Source organism: Narcine bancroftii, chromosome 8 (genome assembly GCF_036971445.1).
Source record: "Narcine bancroftii isolate sNarBan1 chromosome 8, sNarBan1.hap1, whole genome shotgun sequence".
In the NCBI taxonomy this organism is placed as follows: Eukaryota; Metazoa; Chordata; class Chondrichthyes; order Torpediniformes; family Narcinidae; genus Narcine; species Narcine bancroftii.
The window spans coordinates 82616329-82634351 of record NC_091476.1 but is presented as its reverse complement, the minus strand read 5'-3'; the positions used below and the strand labels follow the sequence as shown (position 1 = coordinate 82634351).

At 45.2% G+C, this 18023-nt stretch overlaps 1 long non-coding RNA gene across 1 annotated transcript; it reads left to right on the top strand.

Moving 5' to 3' along the window:
• Positions 1–346: 346 nt before the first annotated feature.
• LOC138741789 (uncharacterized) lies at positions 347–17787 on the top strand. Its single transcript, XR_011343759.1, has 3 exons — positions 347–587; positions 6384–6541; positions 17512–17787. It is a non-coding gene; the product is annotated as an uncharacterized lncRNA (long non-coding RNA).
• The last annotated feature ends 236 nt before the right edge of the window (positions 17788–18023 follow it).

The following is an 18023-nucleotide window of genomic DNA, read 5'->3' as shown; positions in this document are numbered from 1 at the left end:
CTAAATCATACTCCATGTCAACTTTTGCATAGGAACTCTAGATTATTTGCCTTTCCATAAAAACAAACAAACTACTTTATTTAATTCTTTAAAATTTTTCCTGTTATAGGACTCGGAATAGACTAAAACAAATATTAAATATGAGGATATTGTTACAGAGTTCTGTGTTGTGTGTTGACCTATGTGTTGTGTGGATTTATGTTAAAAAGTGAGTTTGCCTTTAGGAGCCAAGGTGAAGATGGACTGCTGAGAGAGTGGGAGACGGACTGGGCATGTGCAGAAAATGATCTAAAAATTTCTGGACTTGGATGACAAACTACCACTGGGTGGTGCTGTGGAGTGGAAGAAGGCCCAGAGCACGAGTCATTGTCTGGGAGGCAGTTTAGAATGTTGGGATTTCAAAAAGGGATGAACATTCCGAAGTCAGCCAGAAGGATCTGGACCAAGCCATTGTTCCTCTCTCTGCAAGCAACACAAGAAGACAACTTTGAATTTTGTGCTCTCTCTCTCAAAGACCTTTTGGCTTCAGTTTACCAAACAAACTGAATTTTGTTTATGATCTTTGCTTCGGTTGAGATTGAAGTTTTGTGAGTCTTGTGTGTTTTGTGTTTGTTTTGTGTCTGCTTTTCTCTGGGCTGGTTGGAAATATAACTTAGACTTTAATTACAAATGTTATATTTAGGTTGGGGAATTTATTAGTTTTACACTGTTATAGAAATTTGCCAAGTAACCAGTGGGCATTGTTATAAAAGGGGGATTTTGAATTAAAGTTTGAAGGTGAATTTTTGTGTTAATAAAGTAATTGTTCATCTTTACCCCTGTGAGATATGCCTTCTTTGTGGTTGCTGGTTTGATCTTGTAACATAATTTGGAGGATTCGTCAGGAATCAAATCAATTTGGAAGCTTTAGGGGTGATTGACTTGTGATTAGTTATCATTCGTCTGAGTTTGACTCAACCTCCAGCTTGAAATTAAAAATAAACGGTGAGTGTATAAATCACCAGCAGAAAAACCAGCAACTATGAATATTGGCCAGTTCATAGCGAACCCTTCAGTGGTTAATTTAAAAATGGCTAAAAAATCAAAACTGATGGTTATAGTTGGCAAGTTAAAACTTCTTACAGTAAGAACTGGGATGAAAAAAAGGAAATTGCCCGAAAGATTGTTAAGCACTATGTAGGAAAGGGGGTATTTGAAGAAGCTGCATTAGAAGAGTTTCCAAAGGAGAAAACTTCAGAGGAAGTAAAGTTGGCTTTGAGAAAATTTGAGTTAGAGGAAAAAAGAAGGCAGGCAGAAATGGAGGAGAGAGAGAAAGAACGGAAGCATGAGCTAGAACTAGCTAAATTAAAGCTGACCATAACGCAAGGAGAGCGAGAAGCCCAAAACCCACGTGCTGGTCAGGAGGAGAGGTTTCTGGTCAGTAGAAAAGTGAGGTTAGTTCCTCCATTTGAGGAAGCTGAAATACATCAGTATTTTAAGCATTTTGAGAAAGTAGCTGTAAATTTAAAATGGCCATCAGACCAGTGGTCACTCCTGCTACAAAGTGTTCTTAAAGTGAAAGCCCAACAGGTGTATTTGTGTCTCATGGAACAGCAAGCAGCTGATTATGAATTTGTAAAGTAGGCTATACTCCGATCTTATGAACTAGTCCCAGATACTTAAAGACAAAAGTTCAGGAGTTTAAAAAAAGCAGCAACCCAATCTTACCTGGATTTTGCTTATAGGAAGGTTGCATGTTTTGATCGGTGGTGTGCCGCAATGAAAGTAGAAAATAACTTTGATTTATTGAGGGAAATCATTCTGATTGAGATTAAAAATTGTGTTCCTGATGATATTCAAGAAGTGTACTTGGCAGAGAAAAATATAAAAACTTCGCAAGAATTGGCTAAATTCGCAGAGGAATATGCTTTTACCCACAAGCCTAAGTGGACATCAGGAAAAACCTTTCAAAGGAATACTGTTGATAATCCAAGTAGAGTAGAAAGAAAATCTAGAAGTGAGGTTAGAGGAAGAGAAATGGGTGAAGGAAAATTTTTTGAGTGTTATTTGCCACCATTGCAAGAAGGCAGGGCACATAATAGCAAATTGTCCTGTACTGAAAAGGAAGAAAAAGAAAGGGGTGGTACCAACTGCCTGTGTTCAGAGTGAGAAAGTTAGGGATATTTTTAAACCGTTCATGACTGAAGGTTTCGTTTTGGTTAAAGAAGGATCCAATCAAGTGCCAGTTAAAATCCTGCAGGATCCTGGAGCAGCCCAATCACTTGTATTAAGTAACGTTTAGAATTTTGGTGAGGAGACCGATACTGGAGATGTGAATTTAATTAAAGGCATTGGTGGTGAAGCAGAGTCTATACCTTTGCAAAGAATAGTGATGAAATCAGACTTAGTTAATGGTCCGGTTATGATAGGGTTAAGATCAAGTCTGCCGGTGGATGGAGTTTCTCTTTTGTTAGGGATGATTTAGCAGAGAGTAAAGTCATACCTGCAGTGAAACTCACAAGTAAGCCATTGGTTTATGAGTCTGAAAAGGATCTGGAAATCTACCCTGTGTGTGCCATTACTAGAACCATGTCTAGAAAAAAGGTACAGGTAGAGAAAATAATTGATGATCCTGTCGTGGAGGAAAGCATTGAGGACAAACCTAAGGATCCAGCTTTGTTGTTCTCAAGAGAAGAATTCTTTCTTCTCTTCTTTGGCTTGGCTTCGCGGAGGAAGATTTATGGAGGGGTAAAATCCACGTCAGCTACAGGCTCGTTTGTGGCTGACAAGTCCGATGCGGGACAGGCAGACACGGTTGCAGTGGTTGCAAGGGAAAATTGGTTGGTTGGGGTTGGGTGTTGGGTTTTTCCTCCTTTGTCTTTTGATAGTGAGGTGGGCTCTGCGGTCTTCTTCAAAGGAGGTTGCTACCCGCCGAACTGTGAGGTGCCAATATGCACAGTTTGAGGCGATATCAGCCCACTGGCGGTGGTCAATGTGGCAGACACGGTTGCAGTGGTTGCAAGGGAAAATTGGTTGGTTGGGGTTGGGTGTTGGGTTTTTCCTCCTTTGTCTTTTGATAGTGAGGTGGGCTCTGCGGTCTTCTTCAAAGGAGGTTGCTGCCCGCCGAACTGTGAGGTGCCAATATGCACGGTTTGAGGCGATATCAGTCCACTGGCTAAAGAGATTTCTTTAGGCAGTCCTTGTACCTCTTCTTTGGTGCACCTCTGTCTCGGTGGCCAGTGGAGAGCTCGCCATATAACACGATCTTGGGAAGGCGATGGTCCTCCATTCTGGAAACATGACCTACCCAGCGCAGTTTGATCTTCAGCAGCGTGGATTCGATGCTGTCGGCCTCTGCCATCTCGAGTACTTCGATGTTGGAGATGAAGTCGCTCCAATGAATGTTGAGGATGGAGCGGAGACAACGCTGGTGGAAGCGTTCTAGGAGCCATAGGTGATGCCGGTAATAGCTAGGCAAAAGCATGATCCTGATCTTGCTGGGATAAGAGATAAGATTCTGTCTAACTAGGAAATTGAAACTGTGCTGGTAGGTTACTTTGTTGAAGATGGAATATTGATGAGAAAGTGGAGACCACAAGTGATACCTGCCAGTGAAAACTGAGTGGTAATAAGGCAAGTTGTAATTCCCAAAACTTACAGGAATTAAATATTAAAGTTAGCTCATAGTACACTTTTAGGAGGTCATCTTGGAGTGAAGAACATGGTAGAAAAAATAAGGAAACAGTTTTATTGGCTGAAATTAAGAAAGGATGTTGTGAACTTTTGTAGAACCTGTCACACTTGTCAAATGATGGGCAATCTAATCAAGGACCACCAGTGACACCTTTACAACCCATCCCTGCTTTTGGGGAGCCCTTCTCAAAAGTGATAGTGGATTGTGTTGGCCCATTGCCAAATATTTGTTAACACTCATGTGCACAGCTTCAAGGTTTCCAGAGGCTATTCCCCTGAGAAACATTAAAGTGAAGACGATTGTGAAGGCTATGCTAAAATTTTTCACACTGTTTGGCCTACCAAGTGAAATTCAATCAAACCAAGGAAGTAATTTTATGTCTGGAATATTTCAGCAGGTGGTGTATGAATTGGGAGCTCATCAAATTGTGTCGTCTGCCTATCATCCTGAAAGTCAAGGGGCCTTGGAAAGGTTCCATTTAACTGTGAAAAATATGATGAGGGCTTATTGCGTGTAAAATAAAAAGGATTGGGATTAAGGAATCCATTTGTTATTATTTGCTGTTAGGCAACTCAGGAGTCTCTTGGCTTTAGTCCATTTGAGTTGGTGTTTGGTCAAGAAGTCAGGGGTCCATTACTATTGTTGAAGGAACAGTGGACACATAATGATATACAATCAAATCTGTTGGATTATGTTTTCAAATTTAAAAACAGATTACATCAGGCTTGCGAGGTAGCAAGTAAAAATTTAAAAACTGCTCAGGGAAAAATGAAAATTCGGTATGATCAAAAAGCAAAAATTAGGGACATTAAACCTGGTGACAAAGTATTGGTTTTGCTTCCAATGCAGTCAAACCCTTTGAGAGCTCAGTTTTCAGGACCATATACGGTGAAATCAAAAATTAACCAGGTCACCTATGTCATTGAGATGCCTGATTGTCAAAGAGAGACACAGGTCTGTCACGTGAACATGCTTAAACCTACTTTGAGAAAATGACTGAGGAGGAGACTAGGATTCCAACCAAGGTGCTAGTTATAGAGGAAAGTAAGGAGGAGATAAGTTTTGTGGAAGGTCATGGAGTGCAGAAAGTGATAAGCCCAGGCTGGAAAAATTCTATAGTTTTTCAAAACTTAGACACCAAGTTAATGCATTTGACTAAATCAGAAAGGGAAGAAATGAAGACATTACTTATGAAATTTAAGGATACATTTCCAGATGTTCCAAGAAGAACTATTGTGGCTTGTCATGATGTGGAGGTCAGTGATGCTAAGCCTATTAAACATCATCCTTACCGAGTTAATCAGGAAAAGAGCAGATTGTTGGATCAAGAGGTGGATTATATGCTCAAAAATGACATCATCCAAAAATCAAGTTAAATTGGAGTTCATCCTGTGTTCTGGTGCCTAAACCAGATGGCTCAATTAGGTATTGTACAGATTATTGAAAGGTAAACATGGTGACAAAGACTGATTCATTCCCTATTCCCAGAATAGATGAGCACATAGATAAGATGGGGAAGGCTAAGTTTCTTACAAAGATTGATCTCTTAAAAGGATACTGGTGTGTTCCTTTGACAGAGAAAGGCAGGGAGATTTCTGCATTTGTTACACCTTCGGGATTGTATGAGTATAATGTTATGCCTTTTGGGATGAAAAATGCTCCTGGCACATTTCAAGAGAATGATTAATGCAGTTAATCAGGGTCTAGAGCACATAGGAGCCTATCTCAATGATTTAGTAATTAGTATGGATATATGGGAAGAACACATGCTTGAATTAAAACAGTTATTTCAGAGACTGGTGGAAGCACACCTGACAGAGAATTTGCACAAGAGTAAGTTTGGACATGGCACTGTTATGTGGTAGGACAGGGACAAGTGGCACCGGTTGGAGTGAAAGTATTGGCTATCACTGCGTTCCCTATCCCCAGTAATAAGAAAGTTCTTTGGAGATTTCTAGGTATGATTGGCTACTATCGTAGATTTTGTAAAAACTTTGCAGAAATTGCACTCCCATTAACAAAACTACTTGGAAAGAAAGAAAAAATTATCTGGTCAGATGCATGCCAGGAAGCGTTTCTGAAGTTAAAGGCCATTTTATGTCTTCAGACTGTACTGTGTCCCCTAACTTTGAAAAGCCATTTTCTTTAGCCGTGGACACCAGTGATGAAGCGGTTGGTGCTGTACTGTTACAGAAGAAGGATGGTGATGGAGTAGAACATCCTATTTCATACTTCTCAAAAAGGTTTAACGACCATCAATAAAATTATTCAACCATTGAGGAGTTATTAGGACTTGTTTTAGCATTGCAACATTTTGATGTGTATATTTGTACTGCTCAAAAACCATTAATAACATATACTGATCATAATCCATTAGGTTTTCTGTCTAAAATGGAAAATAAGAACAGACGGTTATTGAACTGGAGCTTAATGTTACAAGAGTATGATTTAATTATTACACACATAAAGGGAACGGATAATGTAATAGCAGATTGTTTGTCAAGATGTTAATCTGGGTAGATATGAATCTAATCACAGACTTACTGTAAAAAAGTGATTTATTTTATTTATGTAATACTTCCATTAATTGTTAAAAATTTGTTCTTGTGGGCCAATTTTTTTAAGCAGGGGAGGTGTTACAGAGTTCTGTGTTGTGTATTGACCTATGTGTTGTGTGGTTTTATGTTAAAAAATGACAGTTTGCCTTTAGGAGCCAAGGTGAAGGTGGACTGCTGAGAGAGTGCGAGACAGACTGAGCATGAGCAGAAAATGATCTAAAAAATTTCTGGACTTGGACGACAAACCACCATTGGGTGGTGCTGTGGAGTGGAAGAAGGCCTAAAACATGAGTCATTGTCTGGGAGGCAGGTTAGAATGTTGGAATTTAAACATTTCTGAAAATAGTTTACAATTAACCTTCTCAACCCTACCTGCATTAGCAAAAAGGCACCTTTTTATGTATTAAAATTGCTACTCCTCGAGCCTTAGAATTAAAATAAGACACTATCATACGTCCAACCCAGTCCCATTTTAATTTCAGATGTTCTTTCTCCGTCAAATGTGTCTCTTGTAAAAATGCGATCTCCACCTTCATCTTTTTGATATAGTCCAACAGTTTCCTTTTTATCAGATGGTTAATCCCTTTAACATTAAATGTAGCAAAGTTCAATTTACCCATTATTCCCTTCGAAGTGACACCATCACAACAAACCCTTATAAAAAATATGCTCCTAAAATAACACGTTGAACTACCAATATAAAGCTAAAATTTAAAAAAACACCCTATATATAAAAAAAATCCCTCAAACAACAACAAAAATACCACCTAGGTGGTACACCCCTCTATTATCTGGGTGTGGTCTAAACCACAAGTGGCAGACAACTTCGGAAGATGCAGAGTCATCCACCCACCTCCCCCCCAACTGATAGTCCAATGACAAAAAAAAACTTTTCCGTAATCAAAGAATCAGTCCACAACTCCAATGACACTGGCAGCTTGACCATCATCTCCAATCTCGATCAATTTCTGCTCCTCCACTTTCTTCCTTCCGTTTCCATTCCCATTCCTCTTTGGAGATCCCTGCGATTTTGGTTGTTTCTGCAACTCAGAACTGTTGGGATTATTTTACAAAGAGTTAGCAAATTTCAAAGCTTCGCTCTCATCCCCAAAAAACTGAGGCTGAAAATTATTGTAAAACATTTTCAATACAGCTGGGTATCTAAAAGCAAATCTGTAACCCTTCTTCCATAACACCGCCTGTGGTGCGCTGTTAGCCAGAATCAGACTCACACAAGGTAAAGACTGGACAATAGGCTTTAATCCACAAAGACTTCCACAGAGCCTGGCTGGCCTGTAGCTGCAGCAAACTCTGAGTGAGGCCTTGGGAGGCTGGCGCAGGCTTATATTCCGGAGGGTGATTGACTCCCGACTGGGTGGGGCTTGATCCATTCAAGCCAACTAATTGACGGCTGGCCAGGTGTTGTCCTGTCCCCTTACACTCCTGCAGATACAGAAGTTTCCCCCTGCAGTAGGCCGGTGGTGTACCACCATATTCACCCACTTCTTTAAAATTGTCCTGGGGGAGCAGTAACAAGGAATCATACCCACTATACAAAAATACAATATTTACAGATTGAGACAATCTGGCATCCTCTGGGGTCTCTGTGACTGTTGTAGGACTGGCTCCTCTGGTCAGAGGGGAAGTGGGGGGGCTGGTGGCAGGGGTCTGTGCGGTCCCGCACGAAGGGGTTGCCAAAGGGGCCAGGGTCGACATGTGAGTGTCGTATTGGATGGGTGGGGTGGCAGGTTCGTCCCCCAGGGCTGAAGCAACCCCCTGGTGGTCAAGGAGATCCTGCGCACCCCATAGCTGCCTGGGGATGGGGATGTATGCCCAGTCAGCATCGTCCTGGGCTGAAGGATGTCGTGGAATGGTGGGTGCTCCTGCTGGTGCCAGGTTCCTGGTTGAGATGGTGTCCTCCCTGCCACTGCCGAACCTAACATAGGCATAGTTGTAGTTTGCGTGTAGGAGGAAGACCTGCTCGACCAGCGATTCGGCTTTGTGTGTCCATATGTGCTTACGCAGTAGCACCGGTCCCGGGGACGTGAGCCATGCTGGGAGGAACAGTCCAGTCACTGACTTCCTGGGGAATGTGAACAGACGTTCATGAGGGGTCTTGTTGGTAGCCGTACATAGCAGCGACCGAATGGCATGAGGCGCCTCGGGAAGGGTGTCCTGCCAGTACTCAATGGCCCACCCTTTTGACTTGAGAGCCAGGAGGACTGCCTTCCAGACCACCCTGTTTTCGCATTCCACTTGCCCATTGCCTCTCAGGTTATAACTCGTCGTGTGGCTAGTCATGATGCCCCTCGCCGTCAGGTACTGGCGTAGGTTGTCACTCATAAAACTAGAGCCCCCGGTCGCTGTGGATGAAAATGGGGTAGCCAAACATGGTGAAGATCTGCCCTAAGGCCCTGATGATGGTGGCCGTGGAGGTGTCAGGGCAAGAGATAGCGAAAGGGAAGCATAAGTACTTGTCCACTACTGTGAGGAAGTAGACGTTTCGGTTCATGGAAGGCAGGGGCCCTTTAAAGTCCATGCTGAGTGACCTTCATGACATGGGCCTGGGGTGGGCAGAAGAAAAGGAGTTTACACTCCGTGTAAAGGATGCCGTGGAGTGGTGGGTGCTCCTGCTGGTGCCAGGATCCTGGTTGAGATGGTGTCCTCCCTGCCACTGCCGAACCTAACATAGGCATAGTTGTGGTTTGCGTGTAGGAGGAAGACCTGCTCGACCAGCGATTCGGCTTTGTGTGTCCATATGTGCTTACGCAGTAGCACCAGTCCCAGGGACATGAGCCATGCTGGGAGGAACATTCCACATGCCTCGGTCATGTCCCTGATGGTATACGGCAGATTCCGGGACTTAATGAAGTGGTACAACCTGGTGACACCCAGATGGCAGAAGGACTCATGCAATGCCTGCAACCTGTCATCATGCATAGACGTGCAGGTGTGAGAGAGGGCATCGGGGGAGTCGTTAAACTTTCCGGGGCGCTATGGGATGTCCTAACTGTAGGTTGTCAGCGCAGGATCTTGTCGTTCTTGATCTTGCTCTTGTGGGTAGTGTTAAACGTGAAAACCACAGCCCGCTGGTCTGTGAGGAGGGTGAATCTCCTGCCTCCCAGGTAGTGGCACCAGTGGTGGACCACTTCCACAATCGCCTGGGCCTCCTTTTCAATGGCGGAATGCCCTAACTCGAAGCCGTGGAGGGTCCTCAAGAAGAAAGCGACAGGACGCCCCCCCTTGGTTGAGAGAAATGGTGAGGGCTACCTCGGAGGCATTGCTCTACACCTGGAAGGGGGAGTCCTCATCGACAGCCTGCATTGTGGTGACCGCGATGTCCTGCCTGATGCAGATGAAGGCTGCCTGCTCCTCGGGTGGAAAAGGAAAAGTTGTCATTTTGGCCAGTGGGTGGACTTTGTCCAAGAAGCAAGGAACCCACTGCGAGTAATAAGAGAATAGGCCAAGGCACCTGTGGAGGGCCTTTAGCGTGGGGAGGTGGGGGGAGAGATAACTCCATTAATTGGCGCATCCATTCTGGATCTGGGCCAACGACTCCATGGGCCATGATGTACCCCAGGATGGTGAGGCGGGTGCTGCTAAACACACACTTCTCCTTGTTGTCAATGAGGTTCTGCTCCCTGACTGTCTGGAGGAATTTCTCCAGGTTAGCATCGTGGTCCTGCTGGTCACAGCCGCAGATAGTGACGTTATTCAGATACGGGAATGTCGCCTTCAGCTTGTGCTGGTCTACCATGCGATCCCTCTCTTGCTGGAAAACGGAGACCCCATTCGTGACCCCAAAGGGAACTCAGCGGAACTGATACAGGCACCCATCTGCCTCTAAGACAGTGTAGGGCTTGTCCTTCAGGTGGATAGGGATTTGGTGATACCCGACTTCAGGTCAATCGTGGAGAAAACTGCTATCTAGTTGACCATGTCTGCGATCCTCGGCAGGGGGTAGGTGTTCAGCTGGGTGTACCTATTAATGGTCTGGCTGTAATCCACGACCATCCTCGGCTTACTTCCCCCTGACCACCAGGACATGGGCTCTCCAAGGGCTGTTACTGGGCTCTATGACACCTTCCGCCAGGAGTCACCACACCTCCACCTTGTTGAAGTCTCTGTCTGTGGCGCAATAGTGCCTACTTCTGGCAGCAATTGGCTTGCAGCCTAGCGCAAGATGTGGGAAGAGCGCCGGTGGGGTGATGCGCAGTGTGGAGAGGCCGCAGGTTGCCCGGGGCTGGTAGGTTGGCGTGTTGTGTAACATGAGTGGAGGTTGGGGCCCCTCAAAGGCAAGGGTGACACTCTAAATTTCCAGCACTGGAAATCTAGGCCCAGGAGGACTGGGGCGCAGAGTTTGGGCTCGACCAGGTGCCTGAACCCTGTGTATGTCTCCCCTCCCACAGTTATATCAGCCGCGCAGCGAATGAGGGTATCAACAGTCTTATCCTTGGCGGTGAGGGTGATTAAGCAGGAGGTGGGGTGGCCTTTTAATCTCAGGGAGTTGGCCACGTTCGTGTGAATGAAGCTCTCGGTGCCGCCACTGTCGAACAGGCATTTTGTTACCTGCCCATTGACTTGCATGTCCATCATAGAGCACCTGAGGTCGTGAGGGATGTCCCTGGTCAGCGTGGTGGCAGCCAGGACTGTCTCGGTATTGGAGTCGTTGCTCTCCGGTTGTGCGCGGTGATTTGTGGCATCCGGAGGTGTGGAGAGCATTGGTAGGGCAGTCTAGTCATCGTCCATGTTGACCACATCGTTCTCATCGTCATCGGGGACCCTCCTTGTCGGTCGCTGCCTGGCCCAAGATGGCGGTGCCACGTGGAGGACTGTTGCATGGCTGGCCGCCTTCCCCGGTTGTGTTCATTGTGCTGGGGGAAGTGACGATGTCATGGCCGGCGGCAGTGACGTCATTACATCTGCCAGAAGTGACGTCATGCCGTGAGCCATCTCGGTGAGTGGTGCTGGCAAGGGCGGGGGCTGGTCCAGGTGCTCAGGGTACATGCTGCGATCATCATGGGTGGAGCCAGATGCTGCACCGTTGGAGTCGGGGTAGGCAGAAGTTGTAGTGGGGACAATGTTACCATCTGGCATGCGTACATGGAGGGGTCCACAGTGGAGGTGGGGAGGTCATAGAGGGCCGCTGAACTGCCGGCTGGTTTTGAGAGGCACACTTTAGCAAAGTGGCCGCATCAGGAACAGTACTGGTTCCTAGCCAGGCAGTTTCGGTGCGATTGTCAGTCTGACCCACACCAGGACCCACTGTACTTACAGGGGCGCCGGGCACCTGCCACAGCGATGTTCTCCTCCCCAGCTCGGTCTGGGGCTGTAGTTGCAGTGTGAGAGGGCCATGAGGGAATCTGGAATCGAAGTGTTCGATGTGCAGGGCTGCAACTTCCAGGGTTCGGACCATTTCCACTGTCTTGGTCAGGGAGTAGATACTATCTTCCAGCAGCTTCTACCAGATGGCCCTCGAGTATAGCCCTCAGACGAAGGCATCCTGGATCAGTCTCTCGACCTCCTCTGCACCTACCCCGGGTTCAGCCAGACACAGTCGGGTCAACACTTGCAAGTGTCCCAGGTAAGATTCAGCCGTCTCCCCTGGTTGCTGGGCTCGGGTTTTGAGACTGCATTTGTGGGGGACTTGTATAAGTTCTCCATGCGCTCTTGCACATGGAGCAGCCTTTGGTTGCCTGGAAGCTGCGGGGAGCCAGCTTTGACCGGAGTAGGACTAGCCTCTTCTGATCTGAGTCCAGGATGCCGCCTGCGTGTGCCTCGATGATTGCCTCGACCGCGTGCTACCAGATCTTGAAGCATGTCTGGGCTTCCGGGTGGCATGGGTCGACTTCGAGGCTCCCTGCGCTCAGGTGTTTTTCAATGGTAGCCGTGGAAACTTTTGTGGATTAAGTTGTGGTGTACTGTTAGTCAGAATTTGACACATAAAGTAAAGACTGAACAACAGGCTTTAATCCACAAAGACTTCCACAGAGCCAGGCTGGCTGTAGCTGCAGCAATTCTGAGTGAGGCCTCGGGAGGCCGGCGCAGGCTTATATCCCGGAGGGTGATTGACACCTGACCGGGTGGGGCTTGATCCATTCAGGCCGACTAATTGACAGCCAGCCAGGTGTTGTCCTGTCCCCTTACACTCCTGCAGGTACAGAGGTTTCCCCCTGCAGTAGACCGGTGGTATACCACCACACCGCCTTAGCCGGGTTGAATTCTTTATGTCTCCTTATAACATCCTGACTCAGATCAGCATGAAAAAAACACTCTGTTACCCTGGACCATCAAAGGTCTCTGATTCTGACGAGCTTTCTGCACTGCCAAACGTAATGTCATCTCACGATCTTAAAATTGAATAAGAACCACATGTGGTGGTTGATCTGGAAAAGGTTTTCGCCATATCGCCGTGTGTGCTCTATCCAATTATAATCCTTACGGAAACGTATCTTTTCCCAACATCTCAGGTATCCACTTCTGGAAAAACTTCTCTGGATCCATTCCTTCTATATCCTCGGGCAGTCCAACTATCTTAATGTTATTACGTTGGATCTGATTTGCCAATGAATCCATTTTCTTCAAAGATTCTCGTGTGTACACATCCCAGCCCGTAATCCAATGTTCCACATAATCAAATTCTCGTTTTTGGACATCCCAGCCCATAAATCCAATGTTCCACATAATCAAATTCTTGTTTTTGGACATCCCACCCCGTAATCCAATGTTTCACATAATCAAATTCTCATTTTTGGACATCCCATCCCGTAATCCAATGTTCCACATAGTCCATCCTCTGTGTGTATCTCTCCACTTTATCATTACAGTCATGGAAAGCCCGCTTTATTTCTTTAAATTCATCCTGCACCACATCCACTGCTCGCAAACATTTAGTCACGTCTTTTTTAATTGCGACACTTCTCTCAATTCAGTCAGTTGAATCTTGTTGTCCTTAAATCCCTGCGTAACCTGTATTGCCATATTGTCCATCCTATGCATAAAATCTTCAGACACAGTATCCCCTTCCACAGTCACAGTTTTAAGTGTCTGCAAAGGAGAAGATTTCAATCTCTGAGGCCTACCTTCTCTAATTGTTGCAGCCTGTAATATTGCTGCTTCTTCTTCCTCAGGGGTTATTTGCAATTCTTCTTCTTCTGTCTCCAGGGCCACTATCTCGGCCCGTGCCACCTGACTGCGGGTCTGAACTCCCTCCCAAACCGGGCCGACATTGTCAGCCTGTTTTAAGGGATCCAGTCCTGCAACCTGGGCCCGGTCGGGGGTACTGCGCATGCGCGATTCCCTGTGCATGCCCAGTTCAGTTAAGGCCCGGAGGCGCAGGTCTTCCGCCTCTGCACCCGATGTCATCATGCCGCCAGCTGCACCATCGCACTCGCGGTCAGAACTTTCGCCCCCACAAACCCCCATATCCTTGGGCACGTGACCTGAGTCATGCTTGCACCTCCCTTTCCCGAGACGTGCATCACCGTACCGACACCATCTTGCATTGTTAAACACAAGGAGGGTGTCAGTGAAACAGAGATCTTGGCCTGAATGCTCCTCTGCGTCTTCTTTCCAGGTTGAGGCTTCGAACCCTTCATTATTGTTACAGTTAACTCTTAAACTTATTCAGGAAAAGTTTTAAATATTTTAACTGTCTTTAATTTTCATGCATTAATTATTCAGCTGGGGAGAGGTGGTTTTACACGTCCTCTTCCTACACCATCTTGCCAGGCCCCCCCCCCCCCCAAACATTTTGATATATTTGACGCAGCCCATGCAGTCATTGGGGAGTTTGCATGCGAGACTGGAACAATATGGTGAATCATCAGGTTATAAGATTAATTGGGTTAAGAGTGATATAATGTCTTTGGCTGATGTAGGTTACCCATCTTGTAAACAAATTTAAGTGGTCTGATCGAATTAATTATTTAGGAATTATAATCAATGATAATTATAATCATTTATATGAATTGAATTATTTACCTTTATTGTCTAAAATTAAATATGATTTAAATTGGTGGAAAGATGTACTGATAACGTTGATAGAACGAGTTAACTGCTTTTACAGAGTTATAATTTACCGGTGTTGAAACATTTAATGGAGTTATGGACTAGAAAGAATGGAATTATGGGTACAGAATGCAAAATCTCAGCTAAAACTCCTTTATTTCAAAACAAGCTTTTTTCTGTTTCATTAAAGAATCAGCATTTGAAAATATGGGAACAGAAAGGAATGAAGTTGGTGGAGGATTGTTATGAAGCTGGGTATTTTATTTCATTTCAGAGAATGAAGGAGAAATGTGGAATTTCTTCAAATACCCTCTTTACTTATTATCAGGTCAGAGCCTTACTGTTGAAAAACATTTGGCATATGTTATGGTTACCTAGACGGTCTAAATTTGAGATGAAGTTGCTCCAATGAATGTTGAGGATGGAGTGGAGACAACGCTGGTGGAAGCGTTCTAGGAGCCGTAGGTGATGCCGGTAAAGGACCCATGATTTGGAGCCGAACAGGAGTGTGGGTATGACAACGGCTCTGTATACGCTTATCTTTGTGAGGTTTTTCAGTTGGTTGTTTTTCCAGACTCTTTTGTGTAGTCTTCCAAAGGTGCTATTTGCCTTGGCAAGTCTGTTGTCTATCTCGTTATCGATCCTTGCATCCGATGAAATTGTGCAGCCGAGATAGGTAAACTGGTTGACCGTTTTGAGTTTTGTGTGCTCGATGGAGATATGGGGGGGGGGGGCTGGTAGTCATGGTGGGGAGCTGGGTTATGGAGGACCTCCGTTTTCTTCAGGCTGACTTCCAGGCCAAACATTTTGGCAGTTTCCGCAAAACAGGACGTCAAGCGCTGAAGAGCTGGCTCTGAATGGGCAACTAAAGCGGCATCGTCTGCAAAGAGTAGTTCACGGACAAGTTGCTCTTGTGTCTTGATGTGAGCTTGCAGGCGCCTCAGATTGAAGAGACTGCCATCCGTGCGGTACCGAATGTAAACAGCGTTTTCATTGTTGAGGTCTTTCATGGCTTGTTTCAGCATAATCTCCAACATCGAAGTACTCGAGATGGCAGAGGCCGACAGCATCAAATCCACACTGCTGAAGATCAAAACTGTGCTGGGTAGGTCACGTCTCCAGAATGGAGGACCATCGCCTTCCCAAGATTGTGTTATATGGCAAGCTCTTTACTGGCCACCGAGACAGAGGTGCACCAAAGAAGAGGTACAAGGACTGCCTAAAGATAGCTCTTGGTGTCTGCCACATTGACCACCGCCAGTGGGCTGATATCGCCTCAAACCGTGCATCTTGGCGCCTCACAGTTCGGCGGGCAGCAACCTCCTTTGAAGAAGGCCACAGAGCCCACCTCACTGTCAAAAGACAAAGGATGAAAAACCCAACACCCAACCCCAACCAACCAATTTTCCCTTGCAACCGCTGCAACCGTGTCTGCCTGTCCCGCATCGGACTTGTCAGCCACAAACGAGCCTGTAGCTGACGTGGACTTTACCCCTCCATAAATCTTCGTCTGCGAAGTCAAGCCAAAGAAAGAAATTTGAGAGTTTACTTACTTAAGGGGGTAAGAGACGATTTATATCTGAGATGTACACTTTATTACAGAATGTGATGCCTAAGCCGGAGATTCATAGATCTAAGTTAAAATGGGAAAAAGGTTTATCGGGCAGGGGGGGTGGGGGGGCCTGGCAAAATGGTGTAGAGTGAAGACGTGGGTGGTCATCTCTCCTCAGCTGGACAGTTTAAAACCCAAACTTAATGAACTAATAAATATTTTAAAAGTTAAGGAAAAGTTTCTTCTGTTATGAGAAAAAAAATCAAAAAGAAGGAAACTACAACAAGCAAAAAAATTACATTTCAAAGTGCTGGAAAAGAAAGAAGCACTGGGGTCTGTCATGGAACTGAAGCCTCAGGATTGATTTTCCATGGATCCTAAGCCCCAATGTACTCCTACAGATAAGTTGTCTGAAGCAGCAGCATCCTTGATGTGTGCAGCAGCTCAAGATGGCACCACCGCTGCCTCTCTGGAAACACTCCGGGGGGGGGGGGGGGGGCGCGAGGCCGTAGCACTGAGTGAATCAGGTAGCATGGCCAAACGTGGAGGGTCTGGGGGACATCAGCATGTCCTCGGGTGTGCCGGTTCACGCCAACGCGTCTTCATTAGAGGCCCATGCTCAAGCGATTGCCACTTCCAGTATGTGTGCTAGTGCACACATGCGCAATACCCTTGATCGAGTCCAGGCTGCGGGGGGGCCCGTCCACCACCATGCTGACCCGGCATGGAGAGGGGTCCAGACCCACAGCCAGGCTAGAGAGGGAAGTGCCATATATGAAGAAGAGGAATCAGAACCTGTCGATTACTTGGATGAGGAAGATAACGAGCTTTTTATGGCAGCTGGTAACATCATGGAAGGTAAGCCTTGAACTTTAAAGGCACCTTCTCCATATAAATCACCAAGTTTTCAGATCCTTTCACCTGGACCTGATGTAGTAGCCATGTTGGAAGGAATAACTAAACAGAATGAAAATATGATAGATAATATATCTACCAGTTTTAATAGTGTTGATGAACAATTTGCTGACATTAGAGTTAGAATAACTGACATGTCTGGTGATATTGCTTCAATGAAATTGGACATTTATAAATGTTTGACAGCTGTTGAAGGGTTCAAGACAGAGTGAAGAATGATGAAGATAGAGTTGACCAGATTGAAGAATCTATTACTGGATGGCAAATGGAGAAGAAATTTTCTTGCAGAAGATGGATTCTTTGGAAAATCAAAGTCATCGAAATAATGTCAAAATAGTGGGTTTACCTGAGGGTATTGAAGGAACAAATCCTACAAGGTTTTTTAAAGAATGGATTCCTGAAGTTTTGTGTTCTGAATATTTTCCCGAGGGTTTGGAATTAGACAGAGCCCATCATGCTTTAAGAAGGAAACCTTTGCCAGGTCAACCGGCGCGGGCAGTATTGATTAGATGTCCAAGGTATCAGGATCGGGAGATGATCCTGCGAGCAGCAATTCAGCAAGCATGTATGAATCAAAACCTGATGATGACACAAGGTAATAAGGTTTTTTTTTTATGCAGTTTTGAGTCAGGAGGTTATTTTGAGACAGAAAGAGTTTAATGCGGCTAAAGCGATTTTGTGGAAGAAGGGATATTGATCCACTTTTTGTTAACCAGTGATATTGAAGGTGTTTTATGGGCAGTATCAGTCTCAATTCTTTGAAACGGCACAAGGTGGATTAACGTTTGCTAATTCTTTGCCAGATTCCAAGTTGACTCAAGATCTTTCAACAAAACCTTTGGTGACTATAAATAAAGCTGGAAATGGACGGAGAGGAAGAAAACTTGAAACTGAACAACCGTTGGAATTGGAGGTGGAAGTTCCGACTACATCCGAATCTTGATTGAACTATGTAATTTATTCTGGAGTTGTCTGGTTGGGGAGAAGATGACATCGCAGTTATTACCTAAGTCATCAGTCACTGTTGGCATTAACTGCACCCAGTTAATAGAGGGGGGCACTGCTTTTGCAGTTTTTTTAGGGAGGTTTTTTAGGGGGGAGGGATTTTTTTTTACTAGGAGAGGCGGTGGGGGGGGGTTATATATTTAGTTGTAGTTTAGAGCCTTAGTTGTACTTGTTTTTTTATTTTGTATTTGAATTAATCCTTTTGTAATGTCTAACTTAAATTTTGTAACTTTTAATAAAAAGAAAATGAGTATTAGCTTATATTAAGAAAATGAAAGTGGATATTGCTTTCCTACAAGAAACACATTTG